General features: G+C 34.7%; 1 protein-coding gene and 52 non-coding genes across 53 annotated transcripts in view; 1 reads left to right on the top strand and 52 right to left on the bottom strand.

The window, feature by feature from the left end:
- LOC113384903 (ethanolamine kinase) overlaps positions 1-22,604 on the top strand; it is a 79,214-nt gene that overhangs the window by 18,960 nt on the left and 37,650 nt on the right. The window lies entirely within an intron of this gene.
- Positions 210-282, bottom strand: Trnar-ccu. The gene has a single exon. It is a non-coding gene; the product is annotated as a tRNA-Arg (tRNA).
- Positions 361-433, bottom strand: Trnar-ccu. The gene has a single exon. It is a non-coding gene; the product is annotated as a tRNA-Arg (tRNA).
- Trnar-ccu lies at positions 509-581 on the bottom strand. Its single transcript has one exon. It is a non-coding gene; the product is annotated as a tRNA-Arg (tRNA).
- Trnar-ccu lies at positions 660-732 on the bottom strand. Its single transcript has one exon. It is a non-coding gene; the product is annotated as a tRNA-Arg (tRNA).
- On the bottom strand, positions 811-883 carry Trnar-ccu. The gene has a single exon. It is a non-coding gene; the product is annotated as a tRNA-Arg (tRNA).
- Positions 962-1,034, bottom strand: Trnar-ccu. The gene has a single exon. It is a non-coding gene; the product is annotated as a tRNA-Arg (tRNA).
- Trnar-ccu lies at positions 1,113-1,185 on the bottom strand. The gene has a single exon. It is a non-coding gene; the product is annotated as a tRNA-Arg (tRNA).
- Trnar-ccu lies at positions 1,264-1,336 on the bottom strand. The gene has a single exon. It is a non-coding gene; the product is annotated as a tRNA-Arg (tRNA).
- Positions 1,415-1,487, bottom strand: Trnar-ccu. The gene has a single exon. It is a non-coding gene; the product is annotated as a tRNA-Arg (tRNA).
- Positions 1,566-1,638, bottom strand: Trnak-uuu. The gene has a single exon. It is a non-coding gene; the product is annotated as a tRNA-Lys (tRNA).
- On the bottom strand, positions 1,717-1,789 carry Trnar-ccu. The gene has a single exon. It is a non-coding gene; the product is annotated as a tRNA-Arg (tRNA).
- Trnar-ccu lies at positions 1,868-1,940 on the bottom strand. The gene has a single exon. It is a non-coding gene; the product is annotated as a tRNA-Arg (tRNA).
- Positions 2,019-2,091, bottom strand: Trnar-ccu. The gene has a single exon. It is a non-coding gene; the product is annotated as a tRNA-Arg (tRNA).
- On the bottom strand, positions 2,170-2,242 carry Trnar-ccu. Its single transcript has one exon. It is a non-coding gene; the product is annotated as a tRNA-Arg (tRNA).
- On the bottom strand, positions 2,321-2,393 carry Trnar-ccu. Its single transcript has one exon. It is a non-coding gene; the product is annotated as a tRNA-Arg (tRNA).
- On the bottom strand, positions 2,471-2,543 carry Trnar-ccu. Its single transcript has one exon. It is a non-coding gene; the product is annotated as a tRNA-Arg (tRNA).
- Positions 2,622-2,694, bottom strand: Trnar-ccu. Its single transcript has one exon. It is a non-coding gene; the product is annotated as a tRNA-Arg (tRNA).
- Trnar-ccu lies at positions 2,773-2,845 on the bottom strand. Its single transcript has one exon. It is a non-coding gene; the product is annotated as a tRNA-Arg (tRNA).
- Positions 2,923-2,995, bottom strand: Trnar-ccu. Its single transcript has one exon. It is a non-coding gene; the product is annotated as a tRNA-Arg (tRNA).
- Positions 3,074-3,146, bottom strand: Trnar-ccu. Its single transcript has one exon. It is a non-coding gene; the product is annotated as a tRNA-Arg (tRNA).
- Positions 3,225-3,297, bottom strand: Trnar-ccu. The gene has a single exon. It is a non-coding gene; the product is annotated as a tRNA-Arg (tRNA).
- Positions 3,376-3,448, bottom strand: Trnar-ccu. The gene has a single exon. It is a non-coding gene; the product is annotated as a tRNA-Arg (tRNA).
- Trnar-ccu lies at positions 3,527-3,599 on the bottom strand. The gene has a single exon. It is a non-coding gene; the product is annotated as a tRNA-Arg (tRNA).
- Trnar-ccu lies at positions 3,678-3,750 on the bottom strand. Its single transcript has one exon. It is a non-coding gene; the product is annotated as a tRNA-Arg (tRNA).
- Positions 3,828-3,900, bottom strand: Trnar-ccu. Its single transcript has one exon. It is a non-coding gene; the product is annotated as a tRNA-Arg (tRNA).
- Positions 3,979-4,051, bottom strand: Trnar-ccu. The gene has a single exon. It is a non-coding gene; the product is annotated as a tRNA-Arg (tRNA).
- On the bottom strand, positions 4,129-4,201 carry Trnar-ccu. Its single transcript has one exon. It is a non-coding gene; the product is annotated as a tRNA-Arg (tRNA).
- Trnar-ccu lies at positions 4,280-4,352 on the bottom strand. Its single transcript has one exon. It is a non-coding gene; the product is annotated as a tRNA-Arg (tRNA).
- On the bottom strand, positions 4,430-4,502 carry Trnar-ccu. The gene has a single exon. It is a non-coding gene; the product is annotated as a tRNA-Arg (tRNA).
- On the bottom strand, positions 4,578-4,650 carry Trnar-ccu. The gene has a single exon. It is a non-coding gene; the product is annotated as a tRNA-Arg (tRNA).
- Trnar-ccu lies at positions 4,729-4,801 on the bottom strand. Its single transcript has one exon. It is a non-coding gene; the product is annotated as a tRNA-Arg (tRNA).
- On the bottom strand, positions 4,879-4,951 carry Trnar-ccu. The gene has a single exon. It is a non-coding gene; the product is annotated as a tRNA-Arg (tRNA).
- On the bottom strand, positions 5,031-5,103 carry Trnar-ccu. Its single transcript has one exon. It is a non-coding gene; the product is annotated as a tRNA-Arg (tRNA).
- Positions 5,182-5,254, bottom strand: Trnar-ccu. The gene has a single exon. It is a non-coding gene; the product is annotated as a tRNA-Arg (tRNA).
- On the bottom strand, positions 5,333-5,405 carry Trnar-ccu. Its single transcript has one exon. It is a non-coding gene; the product is annotated as a tRNA-Arg (tRNA).
- Trnar-ccu lies at positions 5,484-5,556 on the bottom strand. The gene has a single exon. It is a non-coding gene; the product is annotated as a tRNA-Arg (tRNA).
- Positions 5,635-5,707, bottom strand: Trnar-ccu. The gene has a single exon. It is a non-coding gene; the product is annotated as a tRNA-Arg (tRNA).
- On the bottom strand, positions 5,786-5,858 carry Trnar-ccu. Its single transcript has one exon. It is a non-coding gene; the product is annotated as a tRNA-Arg (tRNA).
- Positions 5,937-6,009, bottom strand: Trnar-ccu. Its single transcript has one exon. It is a non-coding gene; the product is annotated as a tRNA-Arg (tRNA).
- Positions 6,088-6,160, bottom strand: Trnar-ccu. The gene has a single exon. It is a non-coding gene; the product is annotated as a tRNA-Arg (tRNA).
- Trnar-ccu lies at positions 6,239-6,311 on the bottom strand. The gene has a single exon. It is a non-coding gene; the product is annotated as a tRNA-Arg (tRNA).
- Trnar-ccu lies at positions 6,390-6,462 on the bottom strand. Its single transcript has one exon. It is a non-coding gene; the product is annotated as a tRNA-Arg (tRNA).
- Positions 6,541-6,613, bottom strand: Trnar-ccu. The gene has a single exon. It is a non-coding gene; the product is annotated as a tRNA-Arg (tRNA).
- On the bottom strand, positions 6,692-6,764 carry Trnar-ccu. The gene has a single exon. It is a non-coding gene; the product is annotated as a tRNA-Arg (tRNA).
- Trnar-ccu lies at positions 6,843-6,915 on the bottom strand. The gene has a single exon. It is a non-coding gene; the product is annotated as a tRNA-Arg (tRNA).
- On the bottom strand, positions 6,994-7,066 carry Trnar-ccu. The gene has a single exon. It is a non-coding gene; the product is annotated as a tRNA-Arg (tRNA).
- Trnar-ccu lies at positions 7,145-7,217 on the bottom strand. The gene has a single exon. It is a non-coding gene; the product is annotated as a tRNA-Arg (tRNA).
- Positions 7,296-7,368, bottom strand: Trnar-ccu. The gene has a single exon. It is a non-coding gene; the product is annotated as a tRNA-Arg (tRNA).
- Trnar-ccu lies at positions 7,447-7,519 on the bottom strand. The gene has a single exon. It is a non-coding gene; the product is annotated as a tRNA-Arg (tRNA).
- On the bottom strand, positions 7,598-7,670 carry Trnar-ccu. The gene has a single exon. It is a non-coding gene; the product is annotated as a tRNA-Arg (tRNA).
- On the bottom strand, positions 7,749-7,821 carry Trnar-ccu. The gene has a single exon. It is a non-coding gene; the product is annotated as a tRNA-Arg (tRNA).
- On the bottom strand, positions 7,900-7,972 carry Trnar-ccu. Its single transcript has one exon. It is a non-coding gene; the product is annotated as a tRNA-Arg (tRNA).

Raw genomic sequence — 22,604 nt, 5'->3', positions numbered from 1 at the left:
TTGATCGCAAAGCTAGGTTGTATCAAAGAGATTTAAATATAGAACTGTGTAAAAAAGGAACGTACCTCTGTGGGACTCGAACCCACAATCCCCGGCTTAGGAGGCCGATGCCTTATCCATTAGGCCACAGGGCTTCCTGGTGTTCACCTTGACAGCAAGGGTAGGTTGTATCAAAGGTATTTAATATAGAACTGTGTAAAAAAGGAACAGTACCCTGGTGGGACTCGAACCCACAATCCCCGGCTTAGGAGGCCGATGCCTTATCCATTAGGCCACAGGGGCTGCCTGCTGTTTATCTTGATAGCATAGCTAGGTTGTATCAAAGGCATTTAAATATAGAACCGTGTAAAAAAGGAACAGTACCCCTGGTGGGACTCGAACCCACAATCCCCGGCTTAGGAGGCCGATGCCTTATCCATTAGGCCACAGGGGCTGCCTGCTGTCACCTTGACGCAAGGGTAGGTTGTATCAAAGGTATTTAAATATAGAACGTGTAAAAAAGGAACTGTACCCCTGGTGGGACTCGAACCCACAATCCCCGGCTTAGGAGGCCGACGCCTTATCCATTAGGCCACAGGGGCTGCCTGCTGTTTATCTTGATAGCATACCTAGGTTATATCAAAGGCATTTAAATATAGAACTGTGTAAAAAAGGAACAGTACCCCTGGTGGGACTCGAACCCACAATCCCCGGCTTAGGAGGCCGATGCCTTATCCATTAGGCCACAGGGGCTGCCTGCTCTCGTTCTTGATCGCGAAGCTAGGTTGTATCAAAGGCATTTAAATATAGAACCGTGTAAAAAAGTAACAGTACCCCTGGTGGGACTCGAACCCACAATCCCCGGCTTAGGAGGCCGATGCCTCATCCATTAGGCCACAGGGGCTGCCTGCTGTTTATCTTGATAGCATACCTAGGTTATATCAAAGGCATTTAAATATAGAACTGTGTAAAAAAGGAACAGTACCCCCGGTGGGACTCGAACCCACAATCCCCGTCTTAGGAGGCCGATGCCTTATCCATTAGGCCACAGGGGCTTCCTGGTGTTCACCTTGACAGCAAGGGTAGGTTGTATCAAAGGTATTTAAATATAGAACTGTGTAAAAAAGGAACTGTACCCCTGGTGGGACTCGAACCCACAATCCCCGGCTTAGGAGGCCGATGCCTTATCCATTAGGCCACAGGGGCTGCCTGCTCTCATTCTTGATCGCAAAGCTAGGTTGTATCAAAAGCATTTAAATATAGAACCGTGTAAAAAAGGAACAGTACCCCTGGTGGGACTCGAACCCACAATCCCCGGCTTAGGAGGCCGATGCCTTATCCATTAGGCCACAGGGGCTGCCTGCTCTCGTTCTTGATCGCAAAGCTAGGTTGTATCAAAAGCATTTAAATAATGAACCGTGTAAAAAAGGAACAGTACCCCTGGTGGGACTCGAACCCACAATCCCCGGCTTAGGAGGCCGATGCCTTATCCATTAGGCCACAGGGGCTTTCTGGTGTTCACCTTGATAGCAAGGGTAGGTTGTATCAAAGGTATTTAAATATAGAACTGTGTAAAAAAAGAACTGTACCCCTGGTGGGACTCGAACCCACAATCTCCGGCTTAAAAGGCCGATGCCTTATCCATTAGGCCACAGGGGCAGCCTGCTGTTTATCTTGATAGCATACCTAGGTTATATCAAAGGCATTTAAATATAGAACTGTGTAAAAAAGGAACAGTACCCCTGGTGGGACTCGAACCCACAATCCCCGGCTTAGGAGGCCGATGCCTTATCCATTAGGCCACAGGGGCTTTCTGGTGTTCACCTTGATAGCAAGGGTAGGTTGTATCAATGGTATTTAAATATAGAACTGTGTAAAAAAAGAACTGTACCCCTGGTGGGACTCGAACCCACAATCCCCGGCTTAGGAGGCCGATGCCTTATCCATTAGGCCACAGGGGCTGCCTGCTCTCGTTCTTGATCGCGAAGTTAGGTTGTATCAAAGGCATTTAAATATAGAACCGTGTAAAAAAGGAACACTACCTCTGGTGGGACTCGAACCCACAATCCCCGGCTTAGGAGGCCGATGCCTTATCCATTAGGCCACAGGGGCTGCCTGGTGTTCACCTTGATAGAATAGCTAGGTTGTATCAAAGGCATTTAAATATAGAACTGTGTAAAAAAGGTACAGTACCCCTGGTGGGACTCGAACCCACAATCCCCGGCTTAGGAGGCCGATGCCTTATCCACTAGGCCACAGGGGCTGCCTGCTCTCATTCTTGATCGCAAAGCTAGGTTGTATCAAAAGCATTTAAATATAGAACCGTGTAAAAAAGGAACAGTACCCCTGGTGGGACTCGAACTCACAATCCCCGGCTTAGGAGGCCGATGCCTTATCCATTAGGCCACAGGGGCTGTCTGGTGTTCACCTTGATAGCAAGGGTAGGTTGTATCAAAGGTATTTAAATATAGAACTGTGTAAAAAAGAACTGTACCCCTGGTGGGACTCGAACCCACAATCCCCGGCTTAGGAGGCCGATGCCTTATCCATTAGGCCACAGGGGCTGCCTGCTGTTCACCTTGATAGCAAGGGTAGGTTGTATCAAAGGCATTTAAATATAGAACTGTGTAAAAAAGGAACAGTACCCCTGGTGGGACTCGAACCCACAATCCCCGGCTTAGGAGGCCGATGCCTTATCCATTAGGCCACAGGGGCTGCCTGCTGTTTATCTTGATAGCATAGCTAGGTTATATCAAAGGCATTTAAATATAGAACCGTGTAAAAAAGGAACAGTACCCCTGGTGGGACTCGAACCCACAATCCCCGGCTTAGGAGGCCGATGCCTTATCCATTAGGCCACAGGGGCTTCCTGCTGTTCACCTTGACAGCAAGCTAGGTTGTATCAAAGGCATTTAAATATAGAACTGTGTAAAAAAGGAACAGTACCCCTGGTGGGACTCGAACCCACAATCCCCGGCTTAGGAGGCCGATGCCTTATCCATTAGGCCACAGGGGCTGCCTGCTGTTTATCTTGATAGCATACCTAGGTTATATCAAAGGCATTTAAATATAGAACCGTGTAAAAAAGGAACAGTACCCCTGGTGGGACTCGAACCCACAATCCCCGGCTTAGGAGGCCGATGCCTTATCCATTAGGCCACAGGGGCTGCCTGGTGTTCACCTTGACAGCAAGGGTAGGTTGTATCAAAGGTATTTAAATATAGAACTGTGTAAAAAAGGAACTGTACCCCTGGTGGGACTCGAACCCACAATCCCCGGCTTAGGAGGCCGATGCCTTATCCATTAGGCCACAGGGGCTGCCTGCTGTTTATCTTGATAGCATACCTAGGTTATATCAAAGGCATTTAAATATAGAACTGTGTAAAAAAGGAACAGTACCCCTGGTGGGACTCGAACCCACAATCCCCGGCTTAGGAGGCCGATGCCTTATCCATTAGGCCACAGGGGCTGCCTGCTGTCGTTCTTGATCGCAAAGCTAGGTTGTATCAAAGGCATTTAAATATAGAACCGTGTAAAAAAGGAACAGTACCCCTGGTGGGACTCGAACCCACAATCCCCGGCTTAGGAGGCCGATGCCTTATCCATTAGGCCACAGGGGCTGCCTGCTGTTTATCTTGATAGCATACCTAGGTTATATCAAAGGCATTTAAATATAGAACTGTGTAAAAAAGGAACAGTACCCCTGGTGGGACTCGAACCCACAATCCCCGGCTTAGGAGGCCGATGCCTTATCCATTAGGCCACAGGGGCTGCCTGCTGTTCACCTTGATAGCAAGCTAGGTTGTATCAAAGGCATTTAAATATAGAACTGTGTAAAAAAGGAACAGTACCCCTGGTGGGACTCGAACCCACAATCCCCGGCTTAGGAGGCCGATGCCTTATCCATTAGGCCACAGGGGCTGCCTGCTGTCATTCTTGATAGCAAAGCTAGGTTGTATCAAAGGCATTTAAATATAGAACTGTGTAAAAAAGGAACAGTACCCCTGGTGGGACTCGAACCCACAATCCCCGGCTTAGGAGGCCGATGCCTTATCCATTAGGCCACAGGGGCTGCCTGCTGTTCACCTTGATAGCAAGCTAGGTTGTATCAAAGGCATTTAAATATAGAACCGTGTAAAAAAGGAACAGTACCCCTGGTGGGACTCGAACCCACAATCCCCGGCTTAGGAGGCCGATGCCTTATCCATTAGGCCACAGGGGCTGCCTGCTGTTTATCTTGATAGCAAAGCTAGGTTGTATCAAAGGCATTTAAATATAGAACTGTGTAAAAAAGGAACAGTACCCCTGGTGGGACTCGAACCCACAATCCCCGGCTTAGGAGGCCGATGCCTTATCCATTAGGCCACAGGGGCTGCCTGGTGTTCACCTTGATAGCAAGGGTAGGTTGTATCAAAGGCATTTAAATATAGAACTGTGTAAAAAAGAACAGTACCCCTGGTGGGACTCGAACCCACAATCCCCGGCTTAGGAGGCCGATGCCTTATCCATTAGGCCACAGGGGCTGCCTGCTGTTTCTTGATCGCGAAGTAGGTTGTATCAAAGGCATTTAAATATAGAACCGTGTAAAAAAGGAACAGTACCCCTGGTGGGACTCGAACCCACAATCCCCGGCTTAGGAGGCCGATGCCTTATCCATTAGGCCACAGGGGCTGCCTGGTGTTCACCTTGATAGCATAGCTAGGTTGTATCAAAGGCATTTAAATATAGAACTGTGTAAAAAAGGAACAGTACCCCTGGTGGGACTCGAACCCACAATCCCCGGCTTAGGAGGCCGATGCCTTATCCATTAGGCCACAGGGGCTGCCTGCTGTCATTCTTGATCGCAAAGCTAGGTTGTATCAAAGCATTTAAATATAGAACCGTGTAAAAAAGGAACAGTACCCCTGGTGGGACTCGAACCCACAATCCCCGGCTTAGGAGGCCGATGCCTTATCCATTAGGCCACAGGGGCTGTCCTGGTGTTCACCTTGATAGCAAGGGTAGGTTGTATCAAAGGTATTTAAATATAGAACTGTGTAAAAAAGGAACTGTACCCCTGGTGGGACTCGAACCCACAATCCCCGGCTTAGGAGGCCGATGCCTTATCCATTAGGCCACAGGGGCTGCCTGCTGTTTATCTTGATAGCATACCTAGGTTATATCAAAGGCATTTAAATATAGAACTGTGTAAAAAAGGAACAGTACCCCTGGTGGGACTCGAACCCACAATCCCCGGCTTAGGAGGCCGATGCCTTATCCATTAGGCCACAGGGGCTGCCTGCTCTCATTCTTGATCGCAAAGCTAGGTTGTATCAAAGGCATTTAAATATAGAACCGTGTAAAAAAGGAACAGTACCCCTGGTGGGACTCGAACCCACAATCCCCGGCTTAGGAGGCCGATGCCTTATCCATTAGGCCACAGGGGCTGCCTGCTCTCATTCTTGATCGCAAAGCTAGGTTGTATCAAAGGCATTTAAATATAGAACCGTGTAAAAAAGGAACAGTACCCCTGGTGGGACTCGAACCCACAATCCCCGGCTTAGGAGGCCGATGCCTTATCCATTAGGCCACAGGGGCTGCCTGCTCTCGTTCTTGATCGCAAAGCTAGGTTGTATCAAAAGCATTTAAATATAGAACCGTGTAAAAAAGGAACAGTACCCCTGGTGGGACTCGAACCCACAATCCCCGGCTTAGGAGGCCGATGCCTTATCCATTAGGCCACAGGGGCTTTCTGGTGTTCACCTTGATAGCAAGGGTAGGTTGTATCAAAGGTATTTAAATATAGAACTGTGTAAAAAAAGAACTGTACCCCTGGTGGGACTCGAACCCACAATCCCCGGCTTAGGAGGCCGATGCCTTATCCATTAGGCTACAGGGGCTGCCTGCTCTCGTTCTTGATCGCGAAGTTAGGTTGTATCAAAGGCATTTAAATATAGAACCGTGTAAAAAAGGAATACTACCTCTGGTGGGACTCGAACCCACAATCCCCGGCTTAGGAGGCCGATGCCTTATCCATTAGGCCACAGGGGCTGCCTGGTGTTCACCTTGATAGAATAGCTAGGTTGTATCAAAGGCATTTAAATATAGAACTGTGTAAAAAAGGTACAGTACCCCTGGTGGTACTCGAACCCACAATCCCCGGCTTAGGAGGCCGATGCCTTATCCATTAGGCCACAGGGGCTGCCTGCTGTCATTCTTGATCGCGAAGCTAGGTTGTATCAAAGGCATTTAAATATAGATCCGTGTAAAAAAGGAACAGTACCCCTGGTGGGACTCGAACTCACAATCCCCGGCTTAGGAGGCCGACGCCTTATCCATTAGGCCACAGGGGCTGCCTGCTGTCATTCTTGATCGCGAAGCTAGGTTGTATCAAAGGCATTTAAATATAGATCCGTGTAAAAAAGGAACAGTACCCCTGGTGGGACTCGAACTCACAATCCCCGGCTTAGGAGGCCGATGCCTTATTCATTAGGCCACAGGGGCTGCCTGCTGTTTATCTTGATAGCATACCTAGGTTATATCAAAGGCATTTAAATATAGAACTGTGTAAAAAAGGAACAGTACCCCTGGTGGGACTCGAACCCACAATCCCCGGCTTAGGAGGCCGATGCCTTATCCATTAGGCCACAGGGGCTGCCTGCTCTCGTTCTTGATCGCAAAGCTAGGTTGTATCAAAGGCATTTAAATATAGAACCGTGTAAAAAAGGAACAGTACCCCTGGTGGGACTCGAACTCACAATCCCCGGCTTAGGAGGCCGATGCCTTATCCATTAGGCCACAGGGGCTGCCTTTTGTCATTCTTGATCGCGAAGCTAGGTTGTATCAAAGGTATTTAAATATAGAACTGTGTAAAAAAGGAACTGTACCCCTGGTGGGACTCGAACCCACAATCCCCGGCTTAGGAGGCCGATGCCTTATCCATTAGGCCACAGGGGCTGCCTGCTGTTTATCTTGATAGCATACCTAGGTTATATCAAAGGCATTTAAATATAGAACCGTGTAAAAAAGGAACAGTACCCCTGGTGGGACTCGAACCCACAATCCCCGGCTTAGGAGGCCGATGCCTTATCCATTAGGCCACAGGGGCTTCCTGCTGTTCACCTTGACAGCAAGGGTAAGTTGTATCAAAGGTATTTAAATATAGAACTGTGTAAAAAAGGAACTGTACCCCTGGTGGGACTCGAACCCACAATCCCCGGCTTAGGAGGCCGATGCCTTATCCATTAGGCCACAGGGGCTTCCTGCTGTTTATCTTGATAGCATACCTAGGTTATATCAAAGGCATTTAAATATAGAACTGTGTAAAAAAGGAACAGTACTCCTGGTGGGACTCGAACCCACAATCCCCGGCTTAGGAGGCCGATGCCTTATCCATTAGGCCACAGGGGCTGCCTGCTCTCGTTCTTGATCGCGAAGCTAGGTTGTATCAAAGGCATTTAAATATAGAACCGTGTAAAAAAGTAACAGTACCCCTGGTGGGACTCGAACCCACAATCCCCGGCTTAGGAGGCCGATGCCTTATCCATTAGGCCACAGGGGCTGTCTGCTGTTTATCTTGATAGCATACCTAGGTTATATCAAAGGCATTTAAATATAGAACTGTGTAAAAAAGGAACAGTACCCCCGGTGGGACTCGAACCCACAATCCCCGGCTTAGGAGGCCGATGCCTTATCCATTAGGCTACAGGGGCTGCCTGCTCTCGTTCTTGATCGCGAAGTTAGGTTGTATCAAAGGCATTTAAATATAGAACCGTGTAAAAAAGGAACACTACCTCTGGTGGGACTCGAACCCACAATCCCCGGCTTAGGAGGCCGATGCCTTATCCATTAGGCCACAGGGGCTGCCTGGTGTTCACCTTGATAGAATAGCTAGGTTGTATCAAAGGCATTTAAATATAGAACTGTGTAAAAAAGTAACAGTACCTCTGGTGGGACTCGAACCCACAATCCCCGGCTTAGGAGGCCGATGCCTTATCCATTAGGCCACAGGGGCTGCCTGCTGTTTACCTTGATAGCATAGCTAGGTTGTATCAAAGGCATTTGAATATAGAACCGTGTAAAAAGAGCGGGCGTGCAAAGTAGTGGCATAAGCGGATGGGATATTGGACTTTCGCGTCTCGACGAAATTGATTAAACCGTTTTCCTTATTGTGTGTAGTGTAAATCAAAACTAGTCGTGCATGCATGGTTTTTTGGCGCATATTAATGTTTTACTCCCTTTTTGAATTATTTTTTTTATAAATTCAATACTATTTTCAAAGTTAAAAGTTGACATAAATGTTTTAAAATCAGAAGCTTTTTACAGAGATATTAATAAAAGTAAGTTAGATAACTAAATCGTGTATAATTTTAATAGTAAATACTAGATATAATTTGGATATACATTGTGCCTTATTTGCTGTTAATAGTAAATGCTGAATTGAATAACAAATATTGTGATCTTTAATTTGTCTGCCATTGCAATCACAATGTAACAAATAATTTGAATCTGCTCACAAATTTTATTTTTACCATCAGGTTGGCGTTCGTTATCTAACTCACGAATCCGACGACGATCGCTGGGAGCGATCGACATGACAAGCGACAGCGACTGAAACTCAACAAGAATCTCTCAACGCGACCAACCAAAATGAATCATTTAGTTTTTCACCTGGTCACGTTGATTCGAAACCACCTTCGATAAACATTCCATTTGACAGAAAATCAGAAATCGTCGGCAGCGATACTACAGCCAACGGTATCAAAACGACGCCCTCATCCGATTGTAAAGACTTAAACGGAAGCATTAAATGCCACAAGAGTCTGGTCAGCAAGAAAAACAATACTAAGATAAGTAAAACTGGTAAGGGCGCTCTTAGTTGGATGAAGGGACTATGGACGAACAAGGTGCGATCTTGAGTATATTTTGTGTGGATGTGTGAATGTATGCTAATAGGTAAATTTTTAAAATCTATCTTTTAAGAAAGATTCATTGAATATGGTTTTTTACTCTCGAATTTTATAGTGAAATAGTCTAAGGGCTGGAGAATAATTCCTATTTTACGATGATTACGAAAAATTAACGTAGAAATTCATATATGCATAATTCATTCAATAATTTGATTTGAAAAATAATTTTATTTCTAAACGTGGTATAAAAAATTATAAAATATTGAACTCATGCCATTATTGTATTTTTATGATTTGATATCGCCAGCGTTAAGGTTTTAATTTTTTATTTAAAACTGCCTGATAAGTTTATTTGCATGTGAGATAATGAATTATTTTATTTCGTGAGAATGTAGTTGTTTATTACAGAAAAATGCAGACAAGGGAAATATACATGAAAAAACATATTTCCAATAATAATTTGGTTCTGAAATATATTTAACTTATGTTTGAAATATATTTAACTTGTCGAGTTAATCTAGCAACTTATTTGAGTTTTTATTTTTTTTTAATTTTCCATATCGTTTCTGTTTGTTCTAAAACTTTTTATTGAACAGCACAGATAAGTGTTTTAATACAAAGAAACGATTTGCAAGCAAATTGAAGCTTAAAATGTTTTGTTTTGATATGATTTAATGATTATTTTTAATATGAGAATATTTAATTAAATAAAGAATACCGACGTGTGCAAACATTTTGTTTTCGTTTTAAGAAAATTTTAACATTGGCCTATATTCGTTTTATTTCTCGATAGTTTTATATAACATAACCATAACATTTTGGGTCGCCTTTTCTATAAAAAATTTAAAATAAAAATGAGATACCTTCTAAAATTGAGAGTAATTTTAAAAATTATAGAACAGTTTAGAATATAAAATTTCGATACAGTAGACTGGTTATTATATTCGAATCTTAGACCAATTTTTACATTATACCAAATTTATATTAGAATGAAGAATCTCTTTTTTACAAGTGTTTATAATTCTAACAATTATTTATTGTTTAATTAAATTTTTATTGAAAAAGTTATTTTAAAAAAATTGACGACATATCATATTTTCATTGAGAAATATGACTGTTGATATTTTTTGCTATAGAAAAATCTCTAATTATTGATTGAAAGATTACGAATTTACGTAAATTTCATGACAATTTCTAGAAGAAATGGAATAATGGTGAACGTAGAGGATGATAAAATCATTTTTCCACCAGTATTTTATTAATTAAGTAATTTTAAAATTTTTGCTTTTTATTTATTCTGATAGCGAATATGCGTTGTTTATTTTGACCAAATTATCACTCTTGATAGGTATATTTTCCTATCTTATTTTTGGAATTAATAATTTCATATGATTATGTGAAATGATAATTAAAGAAAAATATTGTCTACCATCCAATATATAATATTTTTCAATTATTAACATGTTTGTAAAATATCTAATCCTACATCACAAGTGTTAATTACTCATTTTATAAAATATGAATATTATCACTTTAGATGAAGCAAAAATTTCAAAATTTCTTTTAGGATCATTATTGCATTTTGTGATCCAATATCTTTAATTATCTGGTGGAAAAACAAAAGATCACACATTAAAGTTTTAGCCTTAAGAAACTGTGGAATAATTCAGGTATAGATAGGATAAATCGGTGTATTCTATAAAAATTATCATTCCAATTATGTTTTAAGAAACTTTGTTTTTGTTCATGTTTTTAATTCGCATGTTTTTATATATGTAAAAACTTTATATGGATGTTTAAACTTTTAGGATAATATTAACATTTTTAAATAGTACTGTAAGGTATCGCACAGGAATTGCAATTTGAACTTTATATTAAACGTAAGATTTAATATTTTATATATTAATGAAACTTATAGTTAAATATTAATCAACGTTCTGACAAAATACCTAATATATTTATATCAAGTATAAAAGTAGTTAAGATTTTAAAACTCTATAAATATTATATACAACATAAACGTATGTATTTGCTTGAAGAAATTCATATGTTTATGAAAATAGTTAACATTAATACAAACTCATCAAAAAATGCACAAAAATTTTATACTAGATCTATAATTTTTTAATTCAGATTTAGATATCAAACTACATATAAATATAGTTATACTAAACCGCGCACTTGCAATGAGATTAATAAAAATCAATCAGAAATTTGGTGTAATTTATTAGATCTTAAAGTTAATGTATTTTTTTGGTATATGTTAAACTATTGAAGTAGTAATAGCTATATTAAATCGAAAGATTTTAACCATATTAATTTTTCGAAACTACATGCAAAATATGTATGGTTAAGTAAAAGGTACGCATAGAAATAATCTAAATTTTTTATAAATTTATATAAATCTTTTTTTGGTTTATTCTAAATTATAAGCATACAAATTGGTTATCATTTAAAACCATTTTATGTTGACTTAATACAAAAAACAGTTAATCAATTTTCTCAAATAAATATTTTTTACGTTACTTGATATTGATTTCAAATTGTACCAAAATTACATACCTTACTTTGATGCTATATTTTCGTTTTTTTGAAAACTTGAAATGCAATTGTCTTATTAGCAATTATTTTTTACTGTGCTCCTAGAAATGTAATTTATACTTAAAAATTAACTACATTCACTGAAAAATGGTTATATAATAGTTTTATCAAAGCTCTAGGTGGCACTTAAAAGATTATAATTTTTAAACTGCTTACATGGAATATTTTTTTGTAATGTCTCCACTTTAATTTGGATCAATACTATCATCTCATTTTAAATTGTCGTTGAGTTCTGGGACATCCTGTATATTTGTTAATACTTACAACTTATAAATATCCTTTAAAAAAAATTCTCAATATTATTTTACCTATTTTTTAAGATATTGAATCCAAATCGAGACCAAATTTCTGATTGATATTTTTGAATGAACAAAAATAAAATTCATATATAAAAATACAAATTTGAATCTCACAGTAATTAAATAATAAATAAAAGTCGCTCATTTAAAATTATGAAAAATTAGCAGGAACAGTCAAATCGCTAAGTCGTACAAAGTTATAAATTATATAAACTTTTGTATGTTTATCCTTGAATCATAACTGAAATCTTTTAGCATAAATAACAAACGGTTTTCAATTTCAATATCTGTTGCGACAATAATTTTATTGCTAATTTAAGCAAATGTAGCATGAAGATTGAGTGCCAAAATGATATTATATATTTATATTATTTCAAGATTGCCAAATTTAATTCAGGGAGTAAAATCAGTAAAATCTGCTTGAATGTTTTCATTAATTAGAATTAAATTTGCGTTACTCAATGTGTGTGTTTGACATCACATTTAGTGTTCTTATATTTTAAAAGAGGAAAGTAGGTTTATAGAGTATTTTCTTACTTTAAGAAGGTTTACTTCTAATTAACGATCTGAACTTATTGTTATTAATAACCTGTAATCAAATTTTATTAGATTTACATTGGATCCCTGAACAAATTTACTTAGATTACTTAATTAATTAAACTATTTTCTTCCAACAAAAGATTTCCGAAACTTGATATATATCATATAAGTTGCAAAAAATGTAAAAAATCAAAGCAATGTTAAAATACTTGCTTGTAATAAAAACATTTCTTATTTATTACTACTTATGGAGCAAAGATGATTTGCCTAAAAATATTAAACATTTGATTATATATTATAAAATAATATTGGCTCTAAACTTTTTAATATCTATATGCATGTTATATTAAATTTTAATATCTATCTTTATATTAAAAATACTATGTGTTGTGGTTAATTGTGATATTTAAGAAACGACATGAAAAAATGTACCTTATTTTGTTGATTTACTCATTTAATGAATAATTGTTAATTATATTTATTTAATTGGCTATCTTAAGTTTACCTAATTGAACTTTGAAAAATGTATTATAGAATGGGATTTGTAGGTTAGCTAGAATGAAATACTTTACTAGATATTGTCAATGAAAATGTAAACGATAATTGACGTTTTTGATCCTAGGAAGTTATTGAACCAATCACCCTTAAACAATTTGTTCTTAAGATTTCTCTGCATTTCTTAAATTCGTAGATTTGCTTGCATAATACGGTGGCTTATTACAAAAATTTGGAAGTACTGTAATTGAGAACCAATGTTTAACTAAATCTATAAGATTTTCAAAATGGCAATAGAAGATTTCTCAACTTTAAATCCATTACAGTCAGACAATAGGGTTTTAAGTACTGCTATTGAAAAAAATTTATGTATGATAATCGGTGAATTATTAAACATTCCTTTAGGACTTATTTTGATTACAATTTTGGATATTGGCTGGAAACTGGGAGAATTGCAAATTGTCATCCAAAAATGATATCTTTATTTCCAAATAAGCAAAATATTTCCTAAATCGAATCTTATTCAAAATATCATATCCATGTACCTTGCTCAAATAATTTTATCTACAGCTATATGAATATGTAATATTTCTTTCACTTTTTTTCTATATTTATTTTATTAATTCTAGCATTCCTACAAATGCCCAAACTATATCATAGTAAGATTGCGAAGACTTCATATCTGGGTCTATAAACCTGTGTGCTATCTTTGGACAATTTTGGTTGATCCTTAATCATTTCTCACATCAATCTCTTTTTATGATAGGTGTAAATCTATAAAATACAGTTTTATTCTCTCATTTATGAAGCCTAAGCATTCAACACACAAAGGCAGCTCAAAGATTCGTTTCTTTTTATGTAAAGTTGCTCAAGAAATGCGAATCTTGTTCTTGTTGCTCGCAGCCGAATAGATTTATTATATTTATATTTATTACAGAAAATTTAATAATATATATGATAATACATATGCATATATAGGAATAAGTATATCTTATATATCGATGTAATTATTAGTTTTTGCAACAATTGATACGAGAATAAACATTATACTTGAAGAGCGTTTATATTTTGGAACATGATATCAACTCAGGATCCAGGAGTTTGTGTGATTATGGAAATTAAGTTATATTATTTGAATATCAATATACAGCATATATTTGAGTAAAAAAACTTAATTATAATAATCGCAATAATCTAATTTCCCACGCCAATAACATATTAAAAAATAACTAACAAGTTTAAACATTAATTTGAAGAAGTTTATGTTTTTGGCATCAAATCATCAAAAATTTGATTTGATAATTAAATGTTTCCTCGATGATTCAAGCCATTTTGAATTATTTTACACCAAAATTGAAAAAAAGTGTATTTATTTTCACCTGATTTTTTAAAAAAAAATCAAAATTTTGTAAAAAAATTTAAAAAAAAATACGATTTATAATATAAAATACTCGTGATAATTGATGGAAGTGGGTAATTTTGAATCACCAAAAAGGAGATGGTCCAAAAATCCTTAAAAATCAATCACGTGGGTAATGGACAGCTCCTAGAGCACGATGCCACTTGCATCTAGTCTTTTTACTAATAAACACAAAGACGTATCGTATGTAACGCTATAGTGTATATATATTATATATGCTAACTTTTATTTACTTTATTTAATATCTTCTATAATTATAAAATCGAATGATATAAATTAGCATATCTAACTACGTTGTTTACCAACCAACGAATCGTCTCCACTGTTTGAGTAACACTGATAAATAAAAAATATCGATAAAAGAAATCGATTGAAATTGATAGGTATAATTCTAGTCCTATTTTTATCATAATCAATTTTAATCTTGTTAGTGGAGGAAGGTTATAAGTTTAAATACCTATCTATAGATAGATATTTAAACTTATATACAGAATTATAATTTTGTAAAAAGAAGTAACACACAATTTAATGATTTTTTTTTTAAACTGTTTATTGGTAAATATGCGAGAACATGAATGTTGGAATATTTTTATCTCTTTGATTTATTTATTTTAAGCAAACAATTTGTTAATATTTGATTATTTAATAATATAAATTTAATTAATCAAAACGAATAAAATCAGAACGATACGATATGTTACACATAAGATACTATAACAGAAGAACTAATTTAAATCTATTTATTTACGTCTTAATTTTAATTTAAAAAGATTATAATCTTGCTAATAATTAATTATATGAATTATCTATTTTTAATTTCATTAATTTGTGTAAGGAATTGTTAAAAAGTAACACTCTAACTAAAATTATTAATGGATTCATTAATTCATTGGCATTATAAATTTTCTGATCTTTTTAGTAGTACTTACTTAAGCAATATTTATAATTTATTTAGAAGTTTTGAACAAACTATTCTTTGAAGTAATTTATTATTGATCTGCGTTCCTCGTTTTGTCTTCAATTATATTAAAAAATAATTTTTTTGATGACATTTTAACTTTTCGAAGGGTATCACAGTGAAAATGGATAACATTACTCCTTGATATTAGATTGCACAAAATGCGGTATATGAACTCGGAACCTTGTGGCTGCATTGCTATAGATTGGCCACTGAGCAATGACTCTCCTCCAAAATTAGCGATATTTTCTGTTAAATTTTGAACTTTCCTAACGAGCATCATTTTGATTTTTGATATTTTTTTGTAAACTCTAAACTTGTTACTTATAATTAATTTATATGAGTAATTAGTAATTATTCCTAACGCTAAACAATATAATGAATTTACAGACCACATACAGACTATGTAATTAAATTTTTATAATTTATTTAAATCAAGCAATCAGAACTTGTTATGAACTCTTGAGAATTGAGATGGTACTTCGTAACTACGCCACCAAGGCAACTCAACGGTTGGCCTACCCATATTTAATATTTTTGATATGACAATACAGGGAAAGGCTATTTTTACTCGGAAACAAAAATTAAATTCCGATCTCATTTTGTTACCTTTCCACTCGGATGCCACCGCTCCGGCGACAAAATGCATACAAATTTTGAAATGCCCGAGTGGAACGGGTTAAATTTAATATACAATTCATCTAATTTAACTATTCTACTCCCTTACATTTAGCTGATTACTTATCTATATAAGAAACGTGTAAACAAAACTATAAATAGTTTAAAGAACACGTGCTTTGTTTTCAAGGTTTTTTTTGACTGTATATCAATATTAGTGGCAGTTTGCATACATATTTGTATTATATAAAATTTATTGTTATTTATATGAAGAATTTTTGCAACTACTTGTGAGATTAATTTAGTTTTATAGAAATCCGCTGAAAATAAAAGCGCGTGTAACTCACAAATGTTTTGGCGTGCTAAAAGTATTTATAAAGGCACGCAAATGCCACTGTGTTGATGACCCATTGCGCATGTGGTAGCTTAGGGCACGCGCGCACGAGCTGCAGACAATAAATGATTGAAAGTTCATTTTATATTATTTCTTTCTGGACCATATTAGTGATATTTTTTGTTAACAAATCAGAATTTAAGAAGTTATAAGTTATATCAGTTTATAAGAACTTTTGCCTTCAAAATACTATTAGTAATTGATACCTTAAACAATTATGCATAAGCAGCATTTTACTTCAAGGTAAGTTTCATAAACAAACTGAAATTAGTCATAAAAAACAATAGAATTTTTGTTAAATTTTTAAAACAATTTAAAACAATTTCTTTTTATTAAATGTAGAGAGTTTCATTCATTATTATCATCCACCATTTCTACCTCTTTCAGGTATTTTTTTTATCAGTTATCAGTTTTAATTTTAAAAAACTTTTTTTAGCAGTTGCAGTCATAACTCAAAGATCAAGAACATTTGTACTTGTTTATCTATGGTCAAGAGCGAAAAGCTGTTTTTGCCTCGTAAAAACAATGTTGAATGCAAGATTATTGACTTTTATCAGCAACAATTCAATGAGTTTCCTAGAAGAATGTCTTTTTTGAATTACAGTTTCTTTGTAGAGCCTTCAATCAGATATCAATGATGTCTTTGATGTATTTAGCAGACAGTTCAATATTCGAAAGCGTTTGATATCTCTTTGTTTAAAGAAGCCAGGAATATCTTCGGTTTTTCGAAGTTATCAGGTTTTTTTTTTAAAAGTTCTTAATTTGAACATACTACCTTGGTTTGAAATCTTTGATTACTTTGAGAAATTGGTCTAAACAGCAATAATGTATATTGTCTTTAAAATAAAATTTGGAATTTGGGAAAATTTTATTAATTTTTGTGTTTTTGGGATCCTGGATAACTGCTTCGGTAGATGCCCAATAGTGGTACAAAAAAATTTAATAAATCTTGGATTGTTTGTTAAGAATTGTTAGTTCAAGAAACGTAACTGTTTGAAATTATTATTTTTTAAGGGGCGTTCATTAATAACGTGATCGCTTTTTATGGATTTTTGGACCTCTCCTCTCCCTGCTTGATACTTACAATTAGTAATATTTAAATTGACTTTTTAGTACTTGGAAAAAATAGTTCAATTTTGGATTTTTGTTCATGTAAAATGAAATTAAACTAGTGGCTGATAACATCGTGCAAGGAATATTAAATGTTTTTAAATAGATTATTATAAATACTGAAACCTATAACTTTATATGTTTACAGAGAAGTAAATAAACAAAACTTAATCAATCGGATTTAAGGACATTGTATAATATTCAAGTTAATAAATTCAGGTGAAAAATGAATATACGTGATATCTTACACCTCCTTAATTTTGTGATTTTTGTCAAACACCTCTCCCTTATTGTCTCACGTGATTGATGCACGATCATGGTAATAATGATGTTCGAAACAGATAGTTTTGTTTTGTATAAAAATAATTAGATATATTAATTATTCATATCGATTACATTGTTTCATTGATAATTAATTTTTTTATATAATTAATTATATGCTAATTTAATTGGCTTTTTAAAACCTTCTTGTTAAGGAGAGATTTTATCTTTATATATGTAAATAACTATATATTTTATATAACAATTTTGTATAATTCATCAAGAATCGCCACATAGTTGCACAAATTGATAAGTGAACTGATAAGTTCAAGAGTTATCATAAAAAGTTTGTGTAAGTAATTGGACTTTAGAAAACATATCGATGCAAATTATTTAATATATACGAGGTCTGTTCAAAAAGTACCCGGAATTACTAATAATTAAATTTCGCGGGTCTGGAGTGTCTGATTGTCAAAATTTTTTTTTATTGTGTTGGTATACATGCCCCTAAAGTATGATGAAATTTTCAGCTATATTCACTGTTTACTTTGTCTGTGGTAGTCGCTAAGGTTCGACGTGTTTTTCTGAGCTCGGCGATTTTTACAATGGAAGAATTGAAAAGTCAAAGAATTTGTATTAAATTTTGCGTAAAAAATGAAATAAAGTGTTGCAAAGTGCAAAAATTCACCAGATATGGCTCCGTGTGACTTTTTCCTATTCCCAAAGTTGAAGAGACCCATGAAAGGACGGCGGTTTTCCTCGATTGAAGAAAATCGCTGAGAGTGCTCAAGGACATATCAAAAAGTGAATATCAAGGGTGCTTCGAAAATTGGAAAAAACGCTGGCATAAGTGTATTATATCTGGGGGGGACTACTTTGAAGGGGACCACATTAATGTAGACGAATAAATAAATATTTTTTTGAAAAAACGAAAATTCCGGGTACTTTTTGAACAGACCTCGTACATATATATACACAGACATATGTACATGTGTGTTTAAGGGGTTACATGGGTTTCCTCGGGCAAAAAACGGCATTTTTTCAATATTTATTTTACATTTAAAAATGAAATATTTTGATGATTTTTTTTATTTAAAACATACATATTTAATAAACATTTTGTAAAATTTTCAAAATATCAAAATGACGGTCATTACTACGCCATTTTCGGCAGTCTCTCGGAAAAGAGGTGCCTCCGCGTTGTCAGCAGAACTTCTTTCAGGATCATTTCAAATAAAAATAAAAATACGCGTTTTAGTAAAGACAATAAACTAGGTACTGGACGAAAAAAAAATGAAAAGTGGATTTTTGCCAGACGTTTTTATAAAAAAATGCAAATTTAGATGAAAATTTCTCGACAATTTTATTTAAATAGTTGTAATTAAAAAAAATCTTTCGTTCAAGACCTTGTAAATGATATCTCGATGACTTGTGTAAAATTTCATCAAGACCGGTTGAGTACTTCGCGAGAAATCTTGACAACCGTCTTTGAAAACATAGTTTTGAGAAAAAGGCGTTTAAAGTTTTAAGAGACAATAAAGGTGGCTCTCGAGCCTTCACCTTTTCAAGGCTGTATCTCGAAAACTATTAGTCAGATCAACTTGAAAATTTAGGAAAATATTCTAGAGATGTTATAGAATTTAGTATGAAAAAATTTCGATTTTCTGAAACCGTGAAACTCATGTAACCCCTTAAGTTAGTAAACATTTGTATGGAGGGGCGTCCATTAATCACGTGAGGTTTTTAGGGGGAGGGGGGGTTTAACAAAAAATCACGAAATATCACGTGGGAGAGGGAGGGGTATAAGAAGATATTACGTGTATTTATTTTTAACAGATTATTTTTAACAAATCACACATTTTCAAAAAAAAAATTACTTTATTCTAAAATTTTACAGTTTTTAGGGGGAGGGGGGTTTAACAAAAAATCACGAAATATCACGTGGGGGAGGGAGGGGTATAAGAAGATATTACGTGTATTTATTTTTAACAGATTATTTTTAACAAATCACACATTTTTTTAAAAAAATTACTTTATTCAAAAATTTTACAGTTTTTTTCACATAACTAAAAATACACGTGATGTTTGGTGGGGGAGGGGGTAATTTTGAATATTACCATGTGTCACCAAGGGGGAGGGGGGGTCCAAAAATCCTTATCCAAAAAGCTCGCTCACGTGATTGATGGACGCCCCCTGATGTGACTTTGATATGTATGCTTTTGTCAATGTCACATCATGTCAAATATCTCGTGCGCACGGACCCTAACATGCGATACTATTTCGCTCCGGCATGCGTTCGGGCACTGTTCTGTCAATATCGGCCGTCTCAGTCAGTATCGCGGTGTCGAACGAGAACGCAGGACGCGAAACTTGAAAATTCACACTCGTCAAGGAGTGCCGAATTATTACAAATTCACACATTTAGTTAAATAAATATATATATTCAATAATAATAGATCAATTGTGTTTAAACATTAGTTAATTGTAAATGTAAATATAGTAAGCGTACAAATTCGTGTTATAACTTGCTGGTAGTAGTCAATTGTAAATAAAACAACCCCAATTGTAGTTGCAACTATTTTACTGCATCAGATTTTGATACTACTATTTATCGATTGCTATTAAATTTTATTATATTTTTATTCTATTATTATTTCGGTCAGTTATGATTGAGGCAAATGAGTGTTACATTGTTGAAAAGGAGGTTTTTAAGAGAAATTCATGTCGAACAAATGATATGGACGACACAGGGAAAAATGTGTTGCATATTAACATTACAGTGAGTGAAAATGACGTTGTCAAAGGTGCGCGATCGATACTTGAAGTCATCAGGCCGGTGTGGGATTTGGACGATGTGCAATTTAAGGTTAATTCATTTTTGTATTACTTATTAGAGGTTTATTTTATTATATATTTAAAATTAACAGTGGTTGACGCATATACTCGTCATGAGAAAGTTGCAAAAATTTGACGAATATATTATTTTGAATTTTACTAACTTCCCGAAGAAGAAGTTTATGTTTTCGCGAAAAAATTCGATTTGCTAATTTTATGTTTTTTCAATGTTCTAATTATAAGTCATTCAGAATCGAATGTGCCTAGATTTGAAAAAGTATGTGTGTATGTGAGCCGATTATTTACATATCGTCAACGTTTTCTAAAAAACGGCTTTTACAAAAAAAACGGCAAAAATCGATTACAAAAATTTAAAAGCCATTCGATGTATCTCGATGAGGACTATCGTTGGTCAGCTTTGCGCGATGATCGGCCGAGCCGTTTCTTTGCAATTAGCAGAAAAGTCTAAAGATTTTCGCCCACGTTTTAGCCCACAATTTTGGACCAATGGTAAAACTTAATTTCATATTGAACTATTCGAAAGATATTCGTTTGGAATCGCGTTCATTAGTTTTTGGTAAAGATAAGCCGGAAGGTTTCTTAATTAAATGTTAAATTTTATTTTTTAGACGATTTTGATGAAACTTTGTATGCCGATATATATCGTAGTATGAAATAACATACTAAAATATTATAGGCCTACGATAAACGGATCCCGCATTTTATCGATTCTAATCAGAATCTATGCCCATACCTACATAATATGCGATTTTTAGAAGTTTGTGAATTGACGAGTTTATTCGTCATTCGTATGAAACTGTTTTCGTTTACTATTTATTTTAAAAATGTTGAAAAAAAAATTTGAAATGTCAAGTTGTTTAGAATGTTTTGAGGCTATGACTGTATAAAATAAGTTCTTGTAGGTCGCATTTTGCCTTTAGAGAAGTTGCATGAACTTTCAGAAATGTGAAATGTGATAATATTCTTAATCAATAAGAATGAAGCTTAATTTGCTTTTCATCAAAAACTATTCTTAATTTCTCACACTTGCATACATGGCTATTACTGAAATTAATAGTTTTTATATCTTATTTCTCTAAAATTTGTTTTCAAAAAGGCATGAAAGGCTACATAAATTTATTAATTCCCGAAAATAAAAGAATCAAATATTATCTTTTTAAAACTTCAATTGAAATATTTTGGTAGTTTTTACTTAAAATTTTAAAATCATAATATATTTTTAATCTTTTTTTTTTATAATCTTATTATACCATAACTATATAAAGCAATATTGAAAAAACATGTAAATTAATTTATCATTGTTTTTTCAAATGCGGCGACATGTTAGAGCCTCACAAATTTCATACATTTATCTTCTTCTACCTGACATCAATAAAATAATTTTCCTCTTCTAGTATTATAAGTACTATTATAACTAGTTACAAGAAATTTATTCATTTTGCACGCAAAACTTGAACCAAAAACATCTCTCAAATATATTCTATTAATAACCAAACTTACTTATTTTTTTACAATCACTTATTTTAAAGGTCTGATATAGCCATTTTAATAATAAATTATATCTGGTTCTTCGAAGTAATAGATTGTTCGTGCGTAGTGCAATTAAATGACTTTTTTAATAAACTTTGCGCTGGGCGTCTACACAAATGTTTAATTTGATTCATAATGCATAAATTTAATTTACGCTCTATGATAAATATTAATCAGTACTTTCATTATTATTATATATAAAGTTATATTAAGTAACCTCAATATGTTGACCTTTTTAAATTATTAAAAAACAGTGTTACATTGAAATAATTACAAACTTAAATTTAAAAATTTCATTTAAATATTTAATCATAATAAAACAATTCAGAAATAAAGCAAATATATTTTTATGTTATTAAAATTATGCAATGCAAATATTAAATGCATCTTACTATAAAAATACTTTATAGATTAAAAGAATCTATAAAAGATAAGCCTTTTTTTCTTGATTTTATTGTTGTATTGCTCTGTAACTAACGTTCTGACAATATATATAATTTTATTTCTAAATTCTTTTTAATACAAACATGTTCATATGTCTTCATATTGTAAATGTTATATGGTCTGTAATTGTATATTTCATTTCTTACTCGTAATATTGACTAGGCATTTCATTGAAGATATATCGACGTATTTTTATATGAATAATTGAATT

This window comes from Ctenocephalides felis, unplaced genomic scaffold (genome assembly GCF_003426905.1).
Source record: "Ctenocephalides felis isolate EL2017-DRISC unplaced genomic scaffold, ASM342690v1 CF-g0.4_SCAFFOLD_03571, whole genome shotgun sequence".
NCBI lineage: Eukaryota > Metazoa > Arthropoda > Insecta > Siphonaptera > Pulicidae > Ctenocephalides > Ctenocephalides felis.
The sequence above is the reverse complement of the archived record's forward strand: the minus strand, read 5'-3'. Positions and strand labels throughout refer to the sequence as shown.